At 36.9% G+C, this 8,939-nt stretch overlaps 1 protein-coding gene across 3 annotated transcripts in view; it reads left to right on the forward strand.

Moving 5' to 3' along the window:
- LOC107104560 (galactosylgalactosylxylosylprotein 3-beta-glucuronosyltransferase 1-like) overlaps window positions 1-8,939 on the forward strand; it is a 41,360-nt gene that overhangs the window by 10,007 nt on the left and 22,414 nt on the right. For all 3 annotated transcript variants that reach the window (XM_015404577.1, XM_015404575.1, XM_015404576.1), the window contains exon 2: window positions 5,514-5,749. The gene's annotated coding sequence lies outside the window, so the exon portion shown is untranslated. The remainder of the gene's footprint in view (window positions 1-5,513; window positions 5,750-8,939) is intronic.

Consider the following 8,939-nt stretch of genomic DNA (forward strand, 5'->3'; position numbering starts at 1 on the left):
GCCACATATCTGACTCTATAACCATTAAAACAACTATTTTCATTAATCTCAGACGGAACCTTTCTCAGATTTGTATTATATTAAACTGAACTTCCAATTTTCACCACTGTTCGGCGCCAAGCTGTGACGTAATCGCCCTTCGAATCTGGCCTTCTAAGGACGCGTCCTAGGTTCTCGAACAGAGCAAAAGTCAAGGAAATGGCAAAATATATATGTTACAAATATATACGTAATGATATTTGTAATGTTTTGATTAAAATACATGTAAGTATGAAATTAACATGAATCCTAGTAAATGTTTGTAATAGATTTATTTTTTTCAGCACTCATGTGACATAGTGACGTTGACTACTGCTTGTACTTGATGGTTTCTCTCTCATTATCAATCCTGCTAGCCTGTACGTAAACGTTATAGCATACAGTTGCCTCATGTAAGTGAGTGAAAACTGCAAATGGATATTCAACGTTTTTTTTAAAACGTTCCATGACCTCTGGCAACACCCTGCAAGAATTCGAACCTTTGAAAACTTCGGTATTCATTCATTCACTCATTAATTTTCCTGCTTTGTGTGTCAACTTTCTCGGTTGCTAAGCAACAGAGCATACGGAGGTAAAACCTGCCGAAGGGTAGACCTGTTTGAATTCACAGCCAAAACACTTCCGGTCTCCTTATTTTCACGGACTTCGAAGGATCCAGTCTAGGTAGACCACGTCCTATGAGGGTTATGCAAAGAAAAACTGAACACTAAAAAGAAAATATAACAGAACCAAGACTAGGACAGTAACTGAGAAAAAACCAAAGAACACAATAAACTAAGAATTAAACCATAAAAACTAGTAAACAAGGAGAAAAGCAAAACTGGATACTCAAAAGAAAAACATAACAGAAAACAGAAACCTAACAAGCGTGAGTTTATGCTTCCTCCCTGATTCAGAATCCTTCAATATATTCTAAACTATTCAATTTAATTTGATTTAGTTTAGTTATACAGCACCTTTCAGAAATAAGAATAAGAGACATATATTTTCATTTGTGGAGGTGGGGGAGGCTGTTTGCATCTTTTTTTTAGGATGATTTCAGTTTTAAATGGCCATTTATATAGGCAAATTCTGGATAAATAGAGCATATTAAGTAAATGATCATTAACTCCAGATCATAAAATATCTAAACAACAACCATCATCACTATATCCCATGCCTTATTAGTATCAGGAGCTGACTGTAGCATGCATGCTGCATTTGTTCAAGAAGGGACCGGTGGGCACCAATGAGGTCAATCTGTATTTATAATCTGACTGACAACAAAGGATGCAAAACATAAATGGTTACTTCATTGTTCCCATATTCAATGTCAGGCAGTCTGAAGGTCCAGCAATGGATTATTGAAGGCTAAAAAAGGTTGTATTAATATAGTAATTTTCTATAGGCATTACAACAAGGCAGATTATAGAAACACAATAAAACGAAGGTTACTTTAATCTCTCAACTCAAAAATTTAGAACATGTGTAGCTACATAAATTCACCATATTTAAAGGACCTCACAATTTAGTCAAAGCAGCCATGTTTTGATTTTGTATGGATTAAAATGTGCAGATAATGGCTGTCTGGTTTAAATTATATTAATCACTGTTAAGCCTGTAAATCTGAATTTAATTTCACCATGCCCTGGTTTAGCAAAGATATACTTAAAAATTAATGATAATTGCATAAACCTTTAAACACTATTTTTGATTAATTAAAAATGATTGGTGAGCAATTAAGCATTGGAGAAAAGGTTCATGAGCCTGGGTGGTTAGACATGAAATTTCAGGTTTTGGGTTAATCTGCTCAGGTTTGCTTTAGGTAGCGTCTCCAGCAGTCAATATGGAAATTATAGCATACACTTTGGACTGTTTTAAACCATTTATTTTCTAAATAAATAGGACCACTTTTAACCAGAGACTTCCACACATAAGCAGACTTTGGTGAAAAAGAAAAGATATTCTAAAACATTTAAAATTAAAAAAGTGATTTATAATATTTTGTTGAACTTGTCAGTTATTACGTTTTTTTTATCTCTGCTTCTGTCTCCTTGAACCCCTGTTGGCCTCGGCAGACAGTTGCTCACACCCAGCGTGGTTCTGCTGGAGATTTCTTCCTGTTAAAATGGAGTTTTTTCTCTCCGCTGTCGCTACAAGCATGCTTGGTGTGAGGGATTTCCTTCTCAATGAGTCGATGCAATCAGCTGTTTTTCCTTAGATGGAAAACTTGTAACCAATCTGATTGGATGATTTGGTTAAATTTTCTCTGTAAAATGCCTTGAGATGACGTGTTGTAAATTTATGTAGATAAAGTGAATTAAATTTAATTAAGTCTAAGGCATCACTTTTTATTAACCTTTTGAATTAACTTTACCTGAATGATCAAAAGTCCCACATTGTGAAAAGATGGGATTCTCGCTTATAAGTTTCTTTGTCACCAGGAAGTATTTCGTAGGGTATTAAAAGAAAATACATTCTGTCAAATATAGTGATCTTTTATTAGACAATATTTTTATTGATTCCGTATTTAGTCCAAATAAATCTTAAATGTGAAAGAAGTTTATAGAAAAAAAATAATTTCATTGTCTTTCTTTTCAATACAGTTTGAACTGATTAGCGGCACAGCGTCTAAGAGCCTATTATTAATTCTAATAGCAATGTCACTCAGAAACGGCGACAACATCATCTTTCTTGTCACCTAGGATACAAAAGAATGTTTTTTTATTATGAATTTTTTTTACAATGGAGAATTCCTCTTTATTTTTTTCTTTTCATTCAATAAAAATATATAAATAAAAACCTGGGATAACAATGTAGCATGATTTGGCCACCGAAGTATTACAAAGAAAAAAACCTTCTAACCAGCATAGCGATAAAAATTCTATTATGTTTTCTCTGATCAATGATAACCATTCCTTTAAAAATAACTTGACAAACATGAAAGACAGGTGAAAGAAGCTGCTGCAGATTGTCTTGACACAACTACAGCTGTGTGAAAGGTGCCGATCATATATAACATACGTACAGAGAGAAGCTATTGATTTTGTTAAAAAAATTCTAATTTTACCACCAATCGAAAAAGACACGTGGAAAAATAGCAACTTAATATTCCTTATTGCTGCAGTTCTTTATATAAAATATTGTTTTCCACCTTTAAAGACAGGCTTTTTACAAGCTACTTCTCCATTTGGTTTGATGATTTCATGCATCTTTTGCATCTTGCAACACAACATTTTTATGTCCTAGTCAAACATGAAGCAGTTTTACGGTAACTGAATATGCTTACTGTAACTAGATGCAAGAGTTGCATGAATTATTTTATTATGTGCAACAGAGAGGTACAAGGTAACGCAACCGGCATCTCTCAAACTCTTAAATAAAACTGTATCTCTCCGAAATCACCTACAAAAAAAATTACACAGGGAAACACTGATGGTGTATTGGGATAATAGACGCAGATGCAAGAAAATGCAGAGTTGCAAGGAATTTCTCCTGATAATGGAGTTGAGTGATAGATAAAATGCCTCCACTATTTTAAGTTCTGACAATCCAAAGAGGTTGAATTACACAGAGTATTCTCTATCGTCTGTAATTGTACCTATGCCTCCATCTTGTAAGAATGACCCAGAGCAATTGTATGTGTTATTTTGCACCTGACCTGCTAAAATTAGATGCAGAAATCAGTTTCAGTTTTCATAGATTGCATTACAGGTGTTAATACATCACATTTGCCAGTATCTGACACATTATGATGATCAAGATATGTGTTGTCCATTATAGCAAAAACATTTTTTGAAGAAGGAAATATGTGTACCTGGTTTGTAGAAAAGCTTTGCACAAACTATCAACTTTAGTAGATCAGATTCTTCTGAGAGCTCATAGTCTGTGGCGCTCAGACCTCCACAGTATACATAGTGCTGAATTTTGATTGATATGCATGAACAGGAGTAAAAAACAGGGATGTTTTCCCCCCAGGCCTGAATCTGGTGGTGGAGTGGAGATCGATGAAGTTGGTAAGTCCATGACTACTGGTTGGCGAGAGAGTATGATGAGCTGTATGGGGAGATCCAGTGGACTGCGTGAGCTCATACTAGTGTTTCACAGGGACCTGGAAGATGGAAGTCCAGCTAGGATAAACACAGGTTGAGAGAATCTGTCCAGGATGAGCAAGCATGAAGCAACAGTGGAGAGGAAAAACTCCCCATCGGGAAGAAACTTTTGGCAGAACCAGGTTCATCACTGCAGTCTTCTGCCGGACCGGTTGAAATGAGACGCGGAATGCAGTAAGAGTCCGGGAGGAATGACACTCTGATGAAGCTTAGCTACGATCGTGGAGGAGGGGATGGAGGGGAGTTGAAACGGGGTCAACTGAATGAAGTCAGACAGCGCAACCACCGCCTGCGCACTAGGTAGCAGATGAGTTACGGATCGGAAAACCTTATAATATGAACTTTGGATGCCGATTGGCTTTCGTGGAGGCGTGATTCAAAGCTGATTGGCTGTGTCGTAGGCGGATGAATCAGTTTATTCAGTTGAACTTCTGCCTTGGCTACATTAGAATGAATCATTTTGTTTACTGTTAAAAGCCTGAAACATGCATGGAATAAAGGTCCTGAAAATATTGTGCATTTGCATTTATTCTAATGCCAATAATTTAGAAATTCTGATGGGATCAGATCAAACAACAGCTACTACCTCCTTTTTAACTTTTCCGTTAGAGATGTGCTCTCAGTTCTAAGTAATGATAATGCTTTAACCATAAAAAGCTACTCACTTGTCTAAAATCAACATTAGTTGATGTTAAATCAATATATAAAATGTACTCACAAAGGAGTTAGGGATTAATATTTAGAAACATTTTGTCTGCAATGCCCATTAATGTCCACTGAATAGAGTGCTACTCCGTAGTTTCTATTTGCAATGTTCTATTTTCAAGTTTCACCACTTGTGAAAAAAAAACAATCCACACTGAGATCAAGTGGTAAGTTGCCTCTCCAGTATAATCCCACTGATGTTTATCGATGGCTAAACCTCATGTGTCTCAAAAATGAGGGAAAGCTGTAACTTTTAATATAATTTAAGGAAATTATAATTTTCTAATGCTGTCATTCTTTTGTGCAACATTTTTACTTCATTCTCTTTCTTAGATAATATATATTCTTTTATCTAATTTTTATACAACAATTACAAACCAAAACACTTGTAAGTAATCCACTGTTTTAAAATATGTATATTATAATTGTCCATAATTTCTGACCTTTTGTCACTGGACTATCATGATGTAAAAACACATTTTAGGATTCTTCTCCCTCTTTTTCTTTAAAGCAAAAAACTTGTTTTGTATTCCAGTAACATATTTGTGTTATTTATTCTATCTCTGGTCATGACTGCCCCTTCCACCCAAGCTCTTGCCAGGTTTGACAATAGCTGCCTTTGTTGTTGCAATGAGAAGCAGCATTCTTTCATTAGGATGACCTCCTCTCTTTCCACAGGAGCTGGAACCGAGGACACGACCCTGGGACCCGACGGTTGGACAGTCCCTACTGGATGCTGGGAGAGACGTCCACAAGTTGTCACCCCTAGGTTACTGCTCACACTTTTCCACTTTTCTTCCTCAAAGAGGAGTTGAGAGAATATTTATCCATACTGGCTCTATGGAACAACACGGCCGTGGAAAATGTCATCACAGCCCTACAGGATTAGACTTGTTGGATACTCATTCAGCTATGTAAGTATTCATATTTGAAGACTTGTTTTTGTAATTTATGGTTTTCAATATCGTTGATAGGTATTTCTCACAAAATCACATTAGAGTGCAAAGTTTTTTGGGTTTTTTTCAAAAAAGGCCCAAATGTTTACAATAACAGATGCTATATAGCTGTGTTTTAGGGCGTGTTAAACGTACAGTCATGCAGTTAAAAATGTATCATATCATACAAAGTGTCCCCATGATTTGGCATCCAATTAAATCTTTGATTTACTTTTGTATAAGTGTTTAATGATGCACTTCAATATGTCCCCCGGAAGAGGTGTCTATATATACTTAACCCTGTAATGCCAAATGTATCATATTTGATACATACGGTTTCTGGAATGTTTTGCATCTGACACCTTTTGCATAATTTAATGGTAAAAACTTTGCTCAAAATCCTATTGTACACAATCAGATATACCTGATAACAGAGGGCAGAAGACTACAAAAAAAATCATCTTGACTTATCGCATAGTAATAAATTATCAATATCAAAAATGTATTTCTGTTTTTTCTTTTTACATATTTTGTTAAAAGGCCAAATAAGGACTTCAAACCAAAAAAAATTAATTTTCTGTTTTATTTTATTCTTGGATCGGGCTTTAAAGGGTTAAACAACTGGCAGCTTTAGGAGCTTCTCTGTTGAAAAAATAAAAATATATTGCTTCTAGACAAATTCCACCGACTCTGGCTTTAGCCGTTCCTGGCAGGCCAGGCTATGTCCTGAGAGGATCATTCAGCCAATGTTTGCACTGTGATTTGATAGAAAAATAAATCTTGTAACTGAGTATAAACAGAGCCCACTTCTAGTATGAAGTGCAGTACTAAAGACATATATAGTACTAAAACCTGATTTGTTTCAACAACTATAGCGGTATATGACAGCTGCTAGGTTTAGGAAGGAAGAGGATTCTACACTCTTATCTTGATGAGCCGTTAGCCTTTTACTGTTGTAGATTTTTATCTGCAGATTTTCTGTCAGATGTCTAGCTTTTGGTGTTAACTTTAGTCTGGCTCATCTTACTCATCTGTCCATCATGCCTGCACACTCTCACGTAAACAGATGCAGACTCGACACATGTGTGCTCTCCTCATACAGTCTTAAGGAGCCTCTCCCTCTGCTCAATCTAATTAGATAGGAAATTAACCAAGCAGCCTTACAGCCATGGGCTAGCTATGGATGTGCTTAATGAGTGCAGATTCATGATTGATGCTGGGGGAGACCTAATCATAGTTTTTAAAGCTGCACCCACCATTTTGAAAATGAAGACTTTGGAACCTCATCTTCTGTTTAAGTTTTGTTTATAACTCCGCATTTCTTTTCTCCTCCTTTTTAACTTTGTTGTTTGATCCAAACAAGTTCTATAACTGATGAGCAGCAGTTTCCAGCCATGGCCTTTGTGATTTAGTGTTTATTTTGCTAAAAGCATCGGCTTTATTACCTGTTCTATATTTTCCTAAAGTTGATTGATGGCTTTTTAGGCCATTAACCTCCTGGCTAAGAAGATGTGCCTTACAGGCTATAGACTGCAAAACTAGAAAATGCATTTATATTCTTGAAAAAATGAAGCTTGTCAATGGGCTGTGGGGATTTTCATTGAAGCATAAACCTTGACACTGAGAAATTAATACAAGCTGGTTCTGGTTTCACCATGGTTATGTTTGGCTTCAGTTAAAACTATTCACCTCATACTTCCTAAACACATTTTAGGTTGATATCAGGACTGGCGACTTGTCAAAGGTGAACCCCGCCTCTAGCCGGTAGACAGCTGGAGATAGGGACCAGCACCCCTCGCTACCCCGCTTGGGATAAGCATGACGGAAAATGGATGGATGGGTGGTTGTAATAAACATTAGATGAATATAATAGAAATAAAGCAATAGGAACCTGGATGTATTGGCTTGTTATCAGAGCGATCGACCGGAGCTTGGCTGAGTACTGTTCATATTATCTTTTCTCCTTTTTCAAACAAGATCAACATTCAAACATTTAAACCATCCTCAGTGTTATTTTATGTGACAGATCAAAACAGATTAGGCTTATACTGTGAAGTAAAATCAGAACTAACATGGTTATAAAAGTCTTTTATCAACCAAAAAAGTAAAAAAAAAAATTGGGATGCATGCTCACTTTGTCCCCTTTTTCTCTGATATTCCTGAATATTTTCAAGTGGAACAAACCGGAGTCTATATCTGTGAGTATATCTGTTAGTGATTTTATCCACATTAAATGTTTGCCTTTTGGTTTGTTAGAGAGTCAAGCAACAGACGGATCAGTGAGGAAGCTGAGGAGGGCTTTGCAAAGGGTTAGGTTAGGTTAGTTTGGGTTAGAGAACAATATGCAAATGTTAAACATCACAAAGCTCTGCTTAGTGAAGAAATCCTGAAAGAGGCTGCAGAAGACTTAAATATTGGGGTGGAGTGCGAAGATAAATAACAGTTAACAAGCAACAAGAGCCAAAAAGGGAAACAATTTCCCTTGGAAGTGTGAGAAGTTGCACTGATGTAAGATTTATAAGAAAGTAGGCATATATATCTGATCATATGTTTCAGGGAAGGAAAAAAAGTTGACAAAAATCTTCCTAAATACATACACATATTTGCTCCTTTATCCTTATTTTCTTTTTAATAAAGGCTGATTAATACTTCAAAACTAGGTCATCTGCGTAGGTGGGAACGCAGAGACGTCCCCGCACCCTCCACAGACCCTCTGCTGCACTTCTTCAAAATTCTATGTGACCGCAGACAGGAGGAATCTGATTGGTCAAATCTACATCTGCTCTAGGTGAACGAGAATGCCGGGACTCTTTTTCCACCTTGAACCCCGCACTTTTTTCCCCCCATCTCCCTCCGTTTCCAAACAAATTTGCCCTCACTTCCTCTCCGCCTCGTATCTAGACCCACAGCTAGTTTGTGATTGTCCCTCTTGCATTTTGGCGTGGAATAACATAGCGCAAACCACACTTCACCATGTTCTTCGCTATGGGCATAAATTGCTAGCCTGGGTGCCATTCCGAACTCAGTCCCGCCCACAAGGTTTGAGGTCGGGAAGTTCGGTCTGGCATTGCTCCATAGTAGCGCAAGTATCAAATTGTCAGGGCGGGTTTTATACGATGATGGACAGATGACCAACAGTAACGTAATCAACCACGTGACCAAAGCGCGC

The sequence above is a fragment of the Cyprinodon variegatus genome, unplaced genomic scaffold (assembly GCF_000732505.1).
Source record: "Cyprinodon variegatus isolate N-32 unplaced genomic scaffold, C_variegatus-1.0 Scaffold1793, whole genome shotgun sequence".
In the NCBI taxonomy this organism is placed as follows: Eukaryota; Metazoa; Chordata; class Actinopteri; order Cyprinodontiformes; family Cyprinodontidae; genus Cyprinodon; species Cyprinodon variegatus.